The sequence below is a fragment of the Canis aureus genome, chromosome 23 (assembly GCF_053574225.1).
Source record: "Canis aureus isolate CA01 chromosome 23, VMU_Caureus_v.1.0, whole genome shotgun sequence".
NCBI lineage: Eukaryota > Metazoa > Chordata > Mammalia > Carnivora > Canidae > Canis > Canis aureus.
The window spans coordinates 23,666,038-23,682,165 of record NC_135633.1 but is presented as its reverse complement, the minus strand read 5'-3'; the positions used below and the strand labels follow the sequence as shown (position 1 = coordinate 23,682,165).

The following is a 16,128-nucleotide window of genomic DNA, read 5'->3' as shown; positions in this document are numbered from 1 at the left end:
GAAAATTCTTAGCAAAGAACATAGAGAAAATGACCAAATCTGGAAAATATGGGTATTCAAATTACCAGATATTTGTGTTTTTCTTGTAAAAGATCATCGAATTTTTCCAGAAGGTGCATAATACATTCTTCAATCACACAACACACTTCATACTGACTTTTGTTTCCAGAGTAAACTTTTTTTCCCTATATGCCCTATGCTGTGCCTTTTATTCCTGTGATTTACTCATTCCCTCACTGGAAGCCTCTACCTCCCATTCCTCTTCACTTATTTTGTCCATCTCCCACCGCCCTTCCCTCTAGCAATGGTTTGTTGCCTGTGTTTACAGGTCTGATTCCTGAAGCCAACTTTTAAATGCAACTCTTGGCTCCCACATGTCAGCTTGCCAAAAAGCATGCCTTAGAATTTGTGAAAAATTATTTTGGAAAGGTATCCTAACAATACTAAATTTTGAATTGATAAATTATTATTTTGGTTCAAATATTGGTACATGGTAAGCTTATATAGCATGAGGTATCCTTTCACTCTGAATAGAACTAAGTATGATTTTTTTTAAAGGTTTTGACCAATGCAGTTCAGGATTAAATCCTAGGAGTAGATTAACAAAAATTCTGAACAAAGCTTACCTCTCAGCTTAAAGATTGAGTTCATCTTCATATACCTTACTTTTCTGTCAAGAAGTTTAACCACCTTCCAGAGAGCCATAACTACTTAAGACTGGATCTAGGACACCATGCTAGGCTCCATCATTCACTTCTCACAGAAGCACTGAATTTTCCCATCCCAACTCAACTACAATTTTGCAGGATATAACCTAATTATCTTACCTCTACAATGAGATGGTCTCATTGCTCACCCTGAAGGTCAGCTTAATATTGGCTATAACTACAAGAGCCATTATACCTCTTATCCTGGGGGACCAGAGGCTTGTAAAGAATAACTTGCCTATCACCACTCATGAGAATGCTATCTAATTGTAAGCAATTTCAGCAATCTCTCCCAGTCTCTCCAGGCATAATTTTGTCTCTTGAAGGAAATCAATCCTTTGTCACTAGTGTCTTCACCACCTATGCTTTTAGCTTAGAAACCAATAGGAGATGGCCTCTGGATGCCAGATCTGGAGATACTTGACTCATCACACCTCTTGGGCTTAAGCACACACAGGTGCTGTGAATTAATGCCTTCTTACAATTTATATGATGAGAGCTAGGAGTGGGGGATACCAGAAAGACGCATGTTTATGAATTAATTAGGGCATGCATATTAACATCCCCACATGACTCCAGATATATATTTTTTATTTTATTTTATTTTATTTATTTTATTTATTTTTATTTTTATTTTTATTTTTTGACTCCATATATTTTTAAGTAACTTACTTGAATCTTACTTAGTTCTGAAAAACAACTGAAGCTCCAGGATATTTTCTGGTCATGTTGCTGTTTGTGAATCCCCCTGAACTTTACTTGTTTGATCAATTGTGGGATATTAATTATCCCCATATACAAAAAAAAACAAAAAAAAACATTATTTGCATTTTGGTTGGGATATTATACAAATAGTGGGTATGTTTTCCTTATAGATATGTCCTTCCTCATCCTCCTCTCCTATTTCTGTATTTCAGGAGTGATGATGAGCATTATAGGCTATATTTCCCAGGATCACAAATCACCTATATTTATGCTGGGTTTTTTCAGTGGAGGCACTGGCAAGAAAATATTAAGGAAAAGGAAAGAAAGTCAGGTTTATTTCTCCTTATTTCTCACTATCTTCAACTGCATCTGTCTGCTCCAGGGCTCCAGATCTTTCTATGGTTTCGGCTTCCACTAAGAGACTCATATCTTTGAGCTATGATTGAACTGCTGGTTCCTCTCTCTGTTTCACTGACCTAGAGTTGGTATGGCTTTCCATAGTCCTTTTTTTTTTTTTCATTTTTTATGTTTTTTTAGTAGGCCCCACACTTAGCATGGGAGTCCAACATAGAGCTGGAACTCATCACCCTAAGATCAAGACCTGAGCTGAGATCAAGATTGGAGGTTTAACCAACTGAGCCACCCACACACCCCAATGAATACCTATAGTCCTTAATTTCTGGGAGACTTTATTTTCAAATAATTCACTTCTCAAAAGTTCTATAATTTATATAATTATCAGTATTAAATATACCTTGTAGAGTAAACTTTCAATATTCAAGAGCTTTTTGTTTCCTAGTTAGATTCTGACTAATACAAATACATTTCATAATACTATATGGCTTTGGTAATTGGTCAATTTAAAATAATGACAGTATTTCCTTGTTAACTGTTCTTAAATATTAGAAATATTTTTTTAGAAAAAATAAAAAACAACCAACAACCTTGAACCCAACATAATAAAGGCCATATATGAAAAGCCCTTGTGCTAACATTGTACTCAATGATGAAATACTGAACATTTTTTTTTCTCCATGATCAGGAACAAGACAAGAATCCTCTCTTCTGTCCCTTGTATTCAACATAGTACTAGAAGTCCTAGTCAAGACAAATAGATAAGAAAAAGACATAAAAGGCATCCAAGTTAGGAAGGATGATATAATATTAGCTTTGTTTGTAGATGATTTGATCTTATAAGAAGAAAACCACAAAGATCATACATACACACACACACACATGCACACACACACATCTACTAGAACTGATAAAGAAATCAGAAAAATTGCAGGATTCAAAATCAACATGCAGAAATCAAAAATTGCAGATTTGAGCAATCTGAAAAGGAAATTATATAAACAATTCCATTTATAATAGTATCAAAAAGAATAAAATAGGAATAAATTGAAGAGAGAGACAGATATTTACTTGTACACTAAAAACTAGAAAACATTGTTGAAAGATACCATCGAAGACACAAATAAATGGAAAACTATTCCATACCCATGGATTGGTAGATATAATATTGTTAATATGTCAATACTACCCAAAGTGATCTACAAATCCAATGCAATCTCTACCAAAGTTGCAATGACATTTTTGCAGAAACAGAAAAATCCAATGTAAAATTCATACAAAATCTTAAGGAACCCAAAATAGCCAAAAGAAAAAAAATCTTGAAAAGTAAGAACAAAGTTGAAGTCTCATACTTCCTGATTTTATAACTTACTACAAAGCTAAAGTAATCAAACCAAAATGATAATGGCCTAAAGATAGACATATGACCTATAGAATAAAAAGGAGAGCTCCCAAATAAACTCACATATAGGGTCAGATAATTTCTATAAGATCATTCAATGGGGAAAGAATTGTTTGTTTGTTTTCTCAACAAACAGTGATAAAAAAAACAATAGATCCACATACAATAGAATGATGTTGGACTCCCAGAATATAAAAAATTACTAAAAATGGATCAAAGTCCTAAATAGGAGAGGTAAAACTATCAAATTGCTAGGAAAAAAAGAGAAAAACATTATGACATTGTATTTGACAACCTCTTGGCTATGACACCAAAACATAGACAACAAAAGTAAAAATAAATTAACTGGACTTTATCAAAATTAAAACTTTTGTACTTAAATACAGAGGACAAACTAGTGACTGCCAAAGGGGAGGTGGGTGGGGTGATAGGTAAAATACGTGATGGGTGTTAAGGAGTACACTTGCTGTGATGAGCTCCAAATGATATATGTAAGTACTGAATCACTATATTGTACACCTGAAACTGATATTACACTGTATGTTGACCATAATTTTAATTTAAAAAAATGAGCAGAAAAAATACTCTTTTGTATTGAAAGATACTATCAACAGGGTGAAAAGGCAACCCACAGAATGGGAGAGGGTATTTGCAAATTGTGTATCTGATAAGAAGTTAATAGCCAGAATATATAAAGAACTAAAACACAACAGCAATGACAACAACAACAAAATGACTGAATCAGAAAATGAGCAAATGCCTTGAATGAAGATTTTTCCAAAGAATGTGTGTAAGTGGCAAAAAAACACATGAAAAGATGTTCAACATCACTAATTTTTAAGGAACTGCAAATCAAACCCACAATGAGACATTACTTCAAATTTATTAGGGTACTCATGCCTTTAAAAAATAGAAAAAAAGAAAAATTGTTGGTGTGGATATTAAAACACTGGAGCCCTTGTGCATTGCTAGTGGGAATGTAAAATGATGTAGATCCTGTGGAGGAAGGCATGGTCATCCTTTACGAATGAAAACACAGAATTATCATACGATACAGGAATTCCACTTCTGGGTATATACTCAAATTAAAACAGAAACTCAAACATATATTTATACAACTATATTCAGTAGCATTATTCACAATAGTCAAAAGGTAGAAACAACCCAAATGTCCATCCACAGATAAATGGGTAAACAAAATCTAAGATAGATAGATGATAGATAGATAGATGACAGATAGGAATCAATATCTAGATCTATATCTGTTTTATCTATGTAACTATAGTCCACTATAATATATATATATATATATAGACATATTATTCAACATAAAAAAGAAGGAAATTCTGATGCATTCTACACGAATAAATCTTGAAGATTTTATGCTGAGTCAAATAAGCCAGTGACAAAAAGACAAATACTGTATGATTCCACTTAGATGAAGAACCTAAAGTAGCCAAATTCACAGAGACAGTAAATATAATGGTAGTTGCCATGGGATGTGGGGAATGGGGTGTTAATGTTAATGGGTAGAATTTCAGATGGGGAAGTTAAAAAAAAATCCCTGAAGAAGGATAGTGGTGATGATTGCACAGTAATGTGAATGCACTAATTCCACTGGACTGGACAATTAAAAATGATTAAAATAATACCTATTATGTTATTTTACCACAATAATAAAAAAGCCACCAGTAAATGCCCTTTAGTTACATTCCACCTTAATGCTAAAAACATGAGTGATGATACTGGATAGATAGATAAATAAATACATAGATGATAGATCAGTTTTCATTGCTTTTTTTCTTTATAACATTACATACAAATATATATTATCAAAGAGAAACATCAGAAGCATCTTTCCGTTGTACCTGAGCTGTTCCATAAATAAGAATAGGAAACCATCCATCATTTAGTTCTCTAGAGAAATCTTATTTTGTTTACTCTATATCTTTTTCTCCTTCTTCAGCTGTTCACTCACTATTTGTAATTATCCTCCAAAACACACTTAGAAGAAGATTAACAATTTGTCCTTCAATATTTAATAAATGAATAAGTCTAAATAACTTGTTGGATTACAGTTTTTGGAATTCACAGACATAGTAATAATAGAGAACTTTCAGGCAGTAAATGCAATTCAGCTTGCAGGATTAAGAGCAGCTAGTTATTTTACTTATATCAACTCTTTTATTTCCATTTACTTTGCCAATCCAACTAAAATCAAGCAACTTTGACCTTTAATGTCCTAAGAACACATTCCCGCATCTTTTTGGCCCTTACCCCATACACAATGGGGTTGAGAAAAGGGGGCACCAAAAGGTATATGTTTGCAACAAAAATATGGATGTGTGCAGGCACATTCTTCCCAAAATGGTGAGTGAAAATGGAAAAACCAGCTGTGGAATAGAACAGGAATAACACAGACATGTGACCCACATGTGCCCAAAGCCTTAAAGCCAGCTTCCCGGGATGTCAGGCTGAACACAGAGCGGAGGATGAAGGCATAGGATATAGCAATGAGAATGGCATCAGATGAGCCAATGATAGAAGCCATACTGAGGCTATAACTCTTGGTGGCCCCTATGTCCACACACACCAGCTTCACTATAGCCATGAACTCATAGTAAGTGTGGGCAATGATTCGTGTTCTGCAGTAAGGCAGCTGTTTGAGCAGGATGGGATGTGGAGAAAAGAAGGCTACACCTCGAATCACCACAATAATGCCCATTATGGTGATGTGAGCATGGGTGAGAATGGTGGTATGGCACAGTGGATGACAAATAACCACATGACAGTCAAAGGCCATGGCCAGGAAAAAGCCCGATTCCATAGCAGTAAAACTGTGAATAAAAAGCATTTGAGCCAGGAAAACATCAAAGGCAATGTCATGGGCTCCAAGCCAAAAGACACAGAGCATGCAGGGAAGCGTGGATGAGGAGAAGACCAGGTCAGTGATGGAGAGCATGCTGAGAAAGAAGAACATAGGCTCATGGAGACTTCACTCTGCTCTCACCACGGCCAGTATGGTCTCGTTCCCCACCACAGCCACCATGTAAATGGAGCAGAAGGGGATCCCAATCCAGATATGCAGGTCCTCTAGTCCTGGGATGCTCATCAATAAGAAGGTGACAGAAGAGGTGTTGAAAGGAGGCATGACTTTTTTTCCTGTGCTTATCAGTACTTTTAAAAATAAAGTTGCTATGATAGATGATTACAACCAGATGCAGAAAACATGGAAATCTGATTCAAGAAGATCCTTAATGATCTGTTGCTAAAAACAATTCAAATTCATAAGTAGGTGTATTTAAATTCACTAGGATCATAATACTAAATTTAGTAATAACATACTAAATGACTGTTTAGAAGATAATACTCATATTATCTTTGGGGTCTATATGTCACCTCATCTCTTCATTTGCAGTAAGATTTCATCTTTAGTCCGACTGATACTTAATTCAACAAATGTTTACTGTGAGGTTAATGAATTTCTTTCTTGAGCTTTCATTCAGTATTTCCCTCAGGTCAATGAGTTTTCCATAACTGGAAGTGATCAGCAGAGGCCTTGTGAAAATATCAAGGAGTTATTGAAAGGACCCTTACAATCCACTCTGCCATTCTCTTGGGGAATAGAAATATGTGGTCTTTGTCCCTTTCTGGACATGAAATTGAAGTCTTTGGCACAGATTTTGAAGTAAAATCATCTCAATCTGTATCTTTATCCTTTCATTTGCTGCTCTGCATGTGTAACTAATCTGACAAAATTTAACAATGATGTCACATTTTTCCTATTGTTTCTTTCTATCAAGTCTCACTTAAGAATGGCATATATTACGTACTTTTGAACCAACAGATATCCATTGGTTAAGATATGGTATTTCTTAACATTAACCCTACTGACTACTTTTTATTGTCATTTTTTTTCAGAGTTAGATTATTTCCTTCATTTCTTGATCCAGAAACCCAAATTCTCAAACATGCATAACAGTTTATATACTGGATTGTTAAATTTACCTCATGATGCTTGAGATATCAGTTTCTGACTAAGTAGGTTTCTTTATACTTCTTCCTGCAGTTCCAAAGGACAGTCAAACCTCCATGGCAGAAAAGCCCTGGGATAAAGTGGTTGAGCATGAGCAGGAATTGAGAAGGATGAAGAAAAGAACTACTTTTTTTTTATTATTTTATTTTAGATCACTTTTATTTTCTTTTTTAAAAATGTAGAAAAACATTTTTTTGGAAATATAAATGTCATATCTCTTTACATATGAAATATGGTCTTTTAAATTAAATATATCCATGTGAATTAAAACGCTGGAATATTTCAGTTTGTATTTTTAATTGATTAGTAGCCCATTCAAGTATTACTTTGATTATGTCAATGACTCATAAGCTTTGCCCTTCCTGCATTCACTGGCAGCATAGCTGATTTTTAAAGGACTATTTCTGGCTTCATTGACATTTGTAGTGACCATAGTTCCTTTCAGTCATTTGCTTCCTTTGATGATACTTTTATTGGCTCAATGAAGAACAATATCTTCAGTATTCATATTTGAGTATTCAGAACACAGACATGAGAGCCATAGCCCACTTAACATGCTTAATTATAATAATTCATATGGTAAATGATGCCATTACGTTTTAAATTAAGTTTTCTATTCATGAGTTCAGCAGGGGCTTCCTCCAACTTCAGAGTAAAGTAGAAATCTTGCCCCTCTGCAAATATTTTTGAAAGAAACAAAATATCAAAAGACAAAAACAGCAGCCTCCTTGGCCTTAAGATGATTTATGTTTTGAGCCAGATTTGAATAAACAGAAAAAGCAATTATAGTTCATAGATTATTCAAAACAAAGTAAACATTATTTATTATTGCTTTCTAATTATGCATTTTTAAAATTTATTTTATTGCTTGCTGATTATTTCACAGTCCTGCCACATTAGTAGACGTAGTCTAGTTCTTATATTAAACTAATTAAAAGGTATGGATTAAATTTTAATTTCCATTCTACTTCCACTGCAATAATCTGAAAAATCTTCATATTTCTCTGTAAAATAAAACATTAATCTTAGTTACAAAATACTAGTTAGTGTATAAGGCTTCTAGCATTTTAGGACATTTTCTAATTACATATCGTTTTTTTCATGTTATATTAATAGGAAAATCATTCATATATTTTAGTGCATTGTAATTTATGGAGATTTGTTATTAGCTATGGCAATATTAACTGTAAACATAACCCTAGAATGTCAATCTAGCTCTGAAACATAAATCTCGATAGATAAGGGCTCCTGGGTGGCTCAGTTAAGCACCTGACTTTAAATTTTTTTTTTTTTATTGGAGTTCAATTTGCCAACATATAGCATAACACCCAGTGCTCATCCCACCAATGCCCCCCTCAGTGCCCATCACCCAGTCACCCCAACCCCCCTCCCACCTCCCCTTCCACTACCCCTTGTTCATTTCCCGGAGTTAGGTATCTCTCATGTTTTGTCACCCTCACTAATACTTCCACTCATTTTCTCTTCTTTCCCTTTATTCCCTTTCACTAATTTTTATATTCCCAAATGAATGAGACCATATAACATTTGTCCTTTTCCGATTGACTTATTTCACTCAGCATAATACCCTCCAGGTTCCTCCATGTCGAAGCAAATGGTGGGTATTTGTCGTTTCTAATGGCTGAGTAATATTCCATTGTATACATAAACCACATCTTCTTTATCCATTCATCTTTCGATGGACACCGAGACTCCTTCCAGTTTGGCTATTGTGGACATTGCTGCTATAAACATTGGGGTGCAGGTGTCCTGCTGTTTCACTGCATCTGTATCTTTGGGGTAAATCCTCAACAGTGCAATTGCTGGGTCGTAGGGCAGGTCTATTTTTAACTCTTTGAGGAACCTCCACACAGTTTTCCAGAGTGGCTGCACCAGTTCACATTCCCACCAACAGTGTAAGAGAGTTCCCTTTCTCCACATCCTCTCCAACATTTGCTGTTTCCTGCCTTGTTAATTTTCCCCATTCGCACTGGTGTGAGGTGGTATATCATTGTGGTTTTGATTTGTATTTCCCTGATGGCAAGTGATGCAGAGCATTTTCTCATGTGCTTGTTGGCCATGACTATGTCTTCCTCTGTGAGATTTCTGTTCATGTCTTTTGCCCATTTCATGATTGGATTGTTTGTTTCTTTTGCTGTTGAGTTTAATAAGTTCTTTATAGATCTTGGAAACTAGCCCTTTATCTGATAGGTCATTTGCAAATATCTTCTCCCATTCTGTAGGTTGTCTTTTAGTTTTGTTGACTGTTTCCTTTGGTGGACAGAAGCTTTTTATCTTGATGAAGTCCCAATAATTCATTTTTGCTTTTGTTTCTCTTGCCTTCATGGATGTATCTTGCAAGAAGTTGCTGTGGCCAAGTTCCAAAAGGGTGTTGCCTGTGTTCTCCTTTAGGATTTTGATGGAATCTTGTCTCACATTTAGATCTTTCATCCATTTTGAGTTTATCTTTCGTATGGTGCAAGAGAATGGTCTAGTTTCATTCTTTTGCATGTGGATGTCCAATTTTCCCAGCACCATTTATTGAAGAGACTTTTTTCCAATGGATAGTCTTTCCTCCTTTATTGAATATTAGTTGACCATAAAGTTGAGGGTCCACTTCTGGATTCGCTATTCTGTTCCATTGATCTATGTGTCTGTTTTTCTGCCAGTACCACACTGTCTTGATGACCACAGCTTTGTAGTATAACCTGAAACCTGGCATTGTGATGCCCCCAGCTATAGTTTTCTTTTTCAATATTCCCCTGGCTATTAGGGGTCTTTTCTGATTCCACACAAACCTTAAGATAATTTGTTCCAACTCTCTGAAGAAAGTCCATGGTATTTTGATAGGGATTGCATTAAACGTGTAAATTGCCATGGGTAACATTGACCTTTTCACAGTATTAATTCTTCCAATCCATGAGCAAGGAATATTTTTCCATCTCTTTGTGTCTTCCTCAATTTCTTTTAGAAGAAGTGTTCTATAGTTTTTAGGGTATAGATCCTTTACCTCTTTGGTTAGGTGTATTCCTAGATATCTTATGCTTTTGGGTACAATTGTAAATGGGATTGACTCCTTAAATTCTCTTTCTTCTGTATCATTGTTAGTGTATAGAAATGCCACTAATTTCTGGGCATTGATTTTGTATCCTGCCACACTGCCATATTGCTGTATGAGTTCTAGCAGTCTTAGGGTGGAGTCTTTTGGGTTTTCTACGTACTGTATCATGCCATCTGCAAAGAGGGAGAGTTTGACTTCTTCTTTGCCAATTTGAATGCCTTTAATGTCTTTTTGTTGTCTGATTGTTGAGGCTAGGACTTCCAATACTATACTGAATAGCAGTGGTGAGAGTGGACATCCCTGTCTTGCTCCTGATCTTAGGGGAAAGGCTCCAGTGCTTCCCCATTGAGAAGGATATTTGCTGTGGGCTTCTATTTTTTTCTATTATGAATTAGAGCCTTGCCGGATAAAGTATTCTTGGCTGCAGGTTCTTCTCATTTATGACCCTGAATATATCTTGCCCACTGTTTCTGGACTGCCAGGTCTGTGGAGAGGTCTGCTTTTATTCTGATACTTCTCATAAAGGTTATAGATTCTTGTCTCTTGATGCTTTAAGGATCTTCTCTTTGTCTTTGGAATTTGCAAGTTTCACTATTAAATGTTGAGGTGTTGAGCAGTTTTTCTTGATTTTAGGGGGGGATCTCTCTATCTCCTGGATTTGAATGCCTGTTTCCCTTCCCAAGTTAGGGAAGTTCTCAGCTCTGATTGGTTCAAATACACTTTATGGACCCCTGTCCCATTCGGTGCCCTGGGGAACCCCAATTAAACGTAGATTTTTCCTTCTGAGGCTGTCATTTATTTCCCTTAACCAATCCTCATGATCTTTTAATCGTTTTTCTCTTTTTTCCTCAGTTTCCTTCCTTGCCATCAACTTGTCTTCTATAACACTTACTCGTTCTTCTACCTCGTTACCCCTTGTCGTTAGGACCTCCAGTTTGGATTGCATCTCATTTTTTTTTTTTAAATTTATTTTTATTTATTTATGAGAGAGAGAGAGAGAGAGAGAGGCGGAGACACAGGCAGAGGAGAGGGAGAAGCAGGCTCCATGCCGGGAGCCCGACGCGGGACTCGATCCCGGGACTCCAGGATCGCGCCCTGGGCCAAAGGCAGGCGCGAAACCGCTGAGCCACCCAGGGATCCCCCCCGGATTGCATCTCATTTAATTGATTTTTAATTTCGGCCCTATTATATCTAAATTATGCAGTCATGAAGTCTCTTGAATCCTTTATGCTTTTTTCTAGAGCCACCAGTAGCTTTATAATAGTGCTTCTGAATTGGCTTTCTGACACCAAATTGTAATCCAAATTTTGTAACTCTGTGGGAGGGAGGACTGTTTTTGATTCTTTCTTTTGTGGTGAGTTTTTCCTTCTAGTCATTTTGCTCAGTGCAGAGTGGCCAAAAACACGTTGTACTGGAAAAAGGAGAAAACAAGAGAAAAAAAAGGAAAAAAGAAAAAAAAAAAGAAAAAACGGGGTGGGGAACAAACAAAACAAAAATCAAGGGGGAGTACCTTCTGATTCTATATACTGTAAATTCCTCGATTTCCCCTGGAACTTTCCAGTGCTGCTTGGTCAAGAACTTGCTTTGCCCCTGTCCTTCTAGCTGGTCTTCTGTGGGAGGGGTCTGCTGTGCTGATTCTCAGGTGTGTGCACCTAGGACAGCTGCCCAGCCCCCTGCCTGGTGCAGGGCTCAGTGGGAGCTGTTTATCCTGTGAGGCCCTTGCTCTGTCCCAGGTACAAGGTGAAACCAGGAGGAGGAACAACAGTGGTGGCATCCAGCTCTCCAGCCCTAGAGTCAGCTCTGGCAGTAACTACCACAGCTTTCAGTCCGCAGGGGCCTGGCGCTCCGGGGACGGGGTGCACCGATCTGCACAGCTCAGGGCTCTACGGGGGCAGGAGTGTCCTTGCTGTCCGGTGCCCTCCGGGCCCCCGCTTGTCCCAGGGGGAGTGCTGGATCCTGGGCGGTGTCCCCCAGCGCCCTGGGTTCCGGGGCCTGCGCCCTGGGCTCTGGGGCCTGCACGGCTGGAATCGCGCTCCCCCGCTGCAGCCTCACCCGCAGAGCCACCTCCACGCAGCCGCCTTCTAGCTGCTCCCGGTCCAGCCCTGTGCCTGCTGTAGCCCTTTAGGGAGCTCGGCCAAGGGGTGTGGCACGCTCTCCCTGGGGCGCACCTCCTCTGTTCGTGCCCCTGGGTGCCTGGGAGCATCACCCCGCCTCCTAGGATCCTGCCGCATCTTTCTGCAAGGGCCTCTCTGTCTGGGAAGATTGGTGAAGCTCTTGTTTCTCTTGGATGGGCTCTCCTGTCCTGGGGACACTCGCCCTGTGGCCTTAGCCAGGCTCCTCGTGGCCCCTCCCCCCTGGATGCTTTTTTATCTATTTCTTTCTTTTTTCCATCTTCCTACCTTGATAGAAGCCGAACTCTTCTCACTGTAGCATTCCAGCTGTTCTCTCTTTAAATCTCAGACCGAATTCATAGGCTTTCAGGATGATTTGAAAGTTATCTAGGTAAGTTGGTGGGGACAGGTGACTTGGGGACCCTACTCCTCCCCCATCTTGCCCCGCCTCTCCAAGAACTACTTTTTTAAGTCAAGACAAATTCTTCAGCTGTAGAGCAACCCTTGGTTAATAGTTTTCTGCTTTTCCTATCTCCTATTAAGATAGTACTTAGTATGTATATAGTACTGCCATCAGTTTTGAAGGAGAATCTGCCTTCCTTATGTCTCAAACAAATCCTTTTAAATATCATACGTTCTTTTTTTTAATTAATTAATTTATTTACTTTTGTTAGTCACACACAGAGAGAGAGAGAGAGAGGCAGAGGGAGAGGGAGAAGCAGGCTCCCTGCACCGGGAGCCCAACGTGGGATTCGATCGCGCGGCCCCAGGATCGCGCACCTGCGCCAAAGGCAGGCGCCAAACCGCTGCGCCACCCAGGGATCCCAATATCATACGTTCTAATAAGACCTTAAACTGTTACCTCTATATATGCTTTCCTAAATCATGCCAAAACACTTTTTTTTCTAGACTTTTACATTTACTAGAATCTGGGTTTATTATTGTTAAAAACAGTTGAAGAACACAAATATGGCTTTTTTCATGATTTAGCTTTAAACAAGTAATTGCATTCTAATTTTAAACAGGTAATTTATAAGGCAAAAAAATTATCCCAAAGGAAAAATAAGGATGAGTTATACAGATATGACAGCAAATTAAGTTTAGTGAGTCAAGAAAAGCCTTCTACTTATGCTGGAATGTGATGATTATATGACTTTGTTCCATAGGATCTGAATATAGATATTTTGATATAGAAATAGATAATGGAATATCTACCTATGTACACTCACATGCACACACATATAAGCAAAGGAAAAGGAAAGAAGCATAAACAAGTTTTCATTAGAAGTACAATTGTGAGCATCTACCTTCAGCTCAGGGCTGATCCTGGAGTCCTGGGATGGAGTCCCACATCAGGCTCCCTGCATGGAGCCTGCTTCTCCCTCTGCTTATGTCTCTGTCTCTCTCTCTGTTTCTGATGAATAAATAAATAAAATCTTTTTTTTTTAAGGAGTAGAATTATGATATAATGAATTAAATCTAGTGTAGTTGGGACTCAAAGGTTACCAAGAGATTAAAAGTGAAATAAAATTCTATGGGTAAACAAGTATCCCCAGACATTCATGGGTAAGCACATAACAGGAAACGTTATAATCTAGACCAATGCAGGGGCTGTCACTCATTTAGGTGCTAAGTGCATGTTGGAGTTACAGGTACAATACAGAGCACTGCAAGAGCAGAAATAGAAAGTGTACACACTCAAAATATGCACACTGGTTTCTAAAACATATTTTTTTTTAACAAATACATGGTATAATCTTTGTGATATCATGTCCCTGGAAATGAAACCTGTTGTTGAGTATGGAGAGCATAAGGTAATCTTATTTTTGTTCTTTCAATAGGTTCATACAATATGAAATATGGTCTATGATATCCTTAAAAAATCTTTGTTTCCTGGAATCTATCTTTTTCTTCCTTTCATCTTAAGAGAGTGAAAAATATGTATTCCCTCTACTTCAAAGAATTATATCTTCTTTCTTGAATCTAAGACATTTGGAAAGTAAAAAGATGTAAAGAAAATCCCATATCCTTAAAAGTTTTCCTTAGATCACCCAGACTATCTCTTTCTTTCCATCCTTCTCTTGTTTCACAAGCTTAATTAGCTCATAAAGAAACTGATTCAGAACCAAAAAGGAACCTAAACATCTAGTTTCTATATTTAGCAGTTTTAACACATTAATCTCAGAGGATAAGCAGAAATTACATCTGACACAAACAGGTCCTCGTGCAATTGTTGGGAGAGGTGGAGTATTTTTACTCTTCATAAAATTTCTGTTATCTTCCTAATTTTAGGGATAGTAGTATACCTGTACACTGTCTTAGGTTTATAGTTGCAGATGTAGTCATCTTTTAGTATTTTGATATAACTTATAAACCACTTAATAGGACCTGAAGGGAACTGAAAAGATACAGAACACATCCCTTATTCCTTTCATACATCATCTTCATTCCAATGTCAACTTGGAACATATACCTTGCAGTTCAAAAGAGAGGGAGAGGGCAGCCCCGGTGGCGCAGCGGTTTAGCGCCACCTGCAGCCCAGGGCGTGATCCTGGAGACCCGGGATGGAGTCCCACGTTAGGCTCTCTGTGTGGTGCCTGCTTCTCCCTCTGCCTGTGTCTCTGCCTCACTCTGTCTCTCTCTGTGTCTCTATGAATAAATAAATAAATAAAAAGAGAGGGAGATGGTATATTTAAATTATTAGAAAAAGTAATCAAGAATTCCTTATCTAGCAAAATTGCCCTTAAAAATGAGGAGAAAATTAGGACATTCCCAGATACACAAAAGCTGAGAGAGTTCATTATTCCTTACCCTACAAGGAGTGCTAAAGGGAGTCCTTTCTTGAAATTTAAGAAAGCTAGAGAATAACTCCAACCAAACAAAAAATAGAAAGTTCTTCAGTAAAGATAAAACAGATAGAGATATAAAAACCAGTATCAGGGTGCCTGGGTAGCTCAGTGGTTGAGCGTCTGTCTTCTGCTCAGGGCATGATCCCTGGGTCCTGGGATAGAGTTCTGTATCAGATTCCCCACAGGGAGCCTGTTTCTCCCTCTACCTATGTCCCTGCCTCTCTCTGTGTGTCTCTCATGAATAAATGAATATACAAAATCTAAAAAAATATATATATATATCACAATTTTAGTTCAAAACTCCACTTTTATTCTTTTACAGGATATAAAAGCCAAAAGCACAAACATAATTATAAATCTAAGTTAATGGGTACACAATATATAAGGATGTACCTTGTAACATTAATAAAATAAAATGTAGCCAGTAGAGATCTAAAAGGAGGAGTAGAATTTTTGTATGTGATCGAAGTTTAGTTGTAATCAGTTTAAAATACATTATTATAACTTTAGGATGTTACATGTAATCCCTCTGGCAATCACAAAGAAAATATTTGTCAAATATACACAAAAGGAAATGTCAAGGAATCAAAAAGTGTCATTATAAATTAAGTAAACACAAAAGAAGGCAGTAAGAGAAGAAACAAGGGACAAAAAAAGTTATAAGAAATACAGAAAACAATAAAATGATAATAGTAAATCCTTCATTATAAATAGTTATTTTAAATGTAACTGTTTTAAAATCCCCAGTCAAACCAAAGAGTCGTAGAGTGGATTAAAACAATTGGGTCCAGAGTTAGGTGTCTCTCATGTTTTGTCACCCTCACTGACACCTAACTCTGGGAAATGAACAAGGGGTAGTGGAAGGGGAGGTGGGTGGGGGTTTGGGGTGACTGGGTGATGGGCACT

General features: G+C 37.5%; 1 pseudogene; it reads right to left on the bottom strand.

Annotated features, from left to right (window-relative positions):
• Nucleotides 1-5,385: 5,385 nt before the first annotated feature.
• LOC144295423 (olfactory receptor 52D1-like) lies at nucleotides 5,386-6,319 on the bottom strand (annotated as a pseudogene).
• Nucleotides 6,320-16,128: the final 9,809 nt, after the last annotated feature.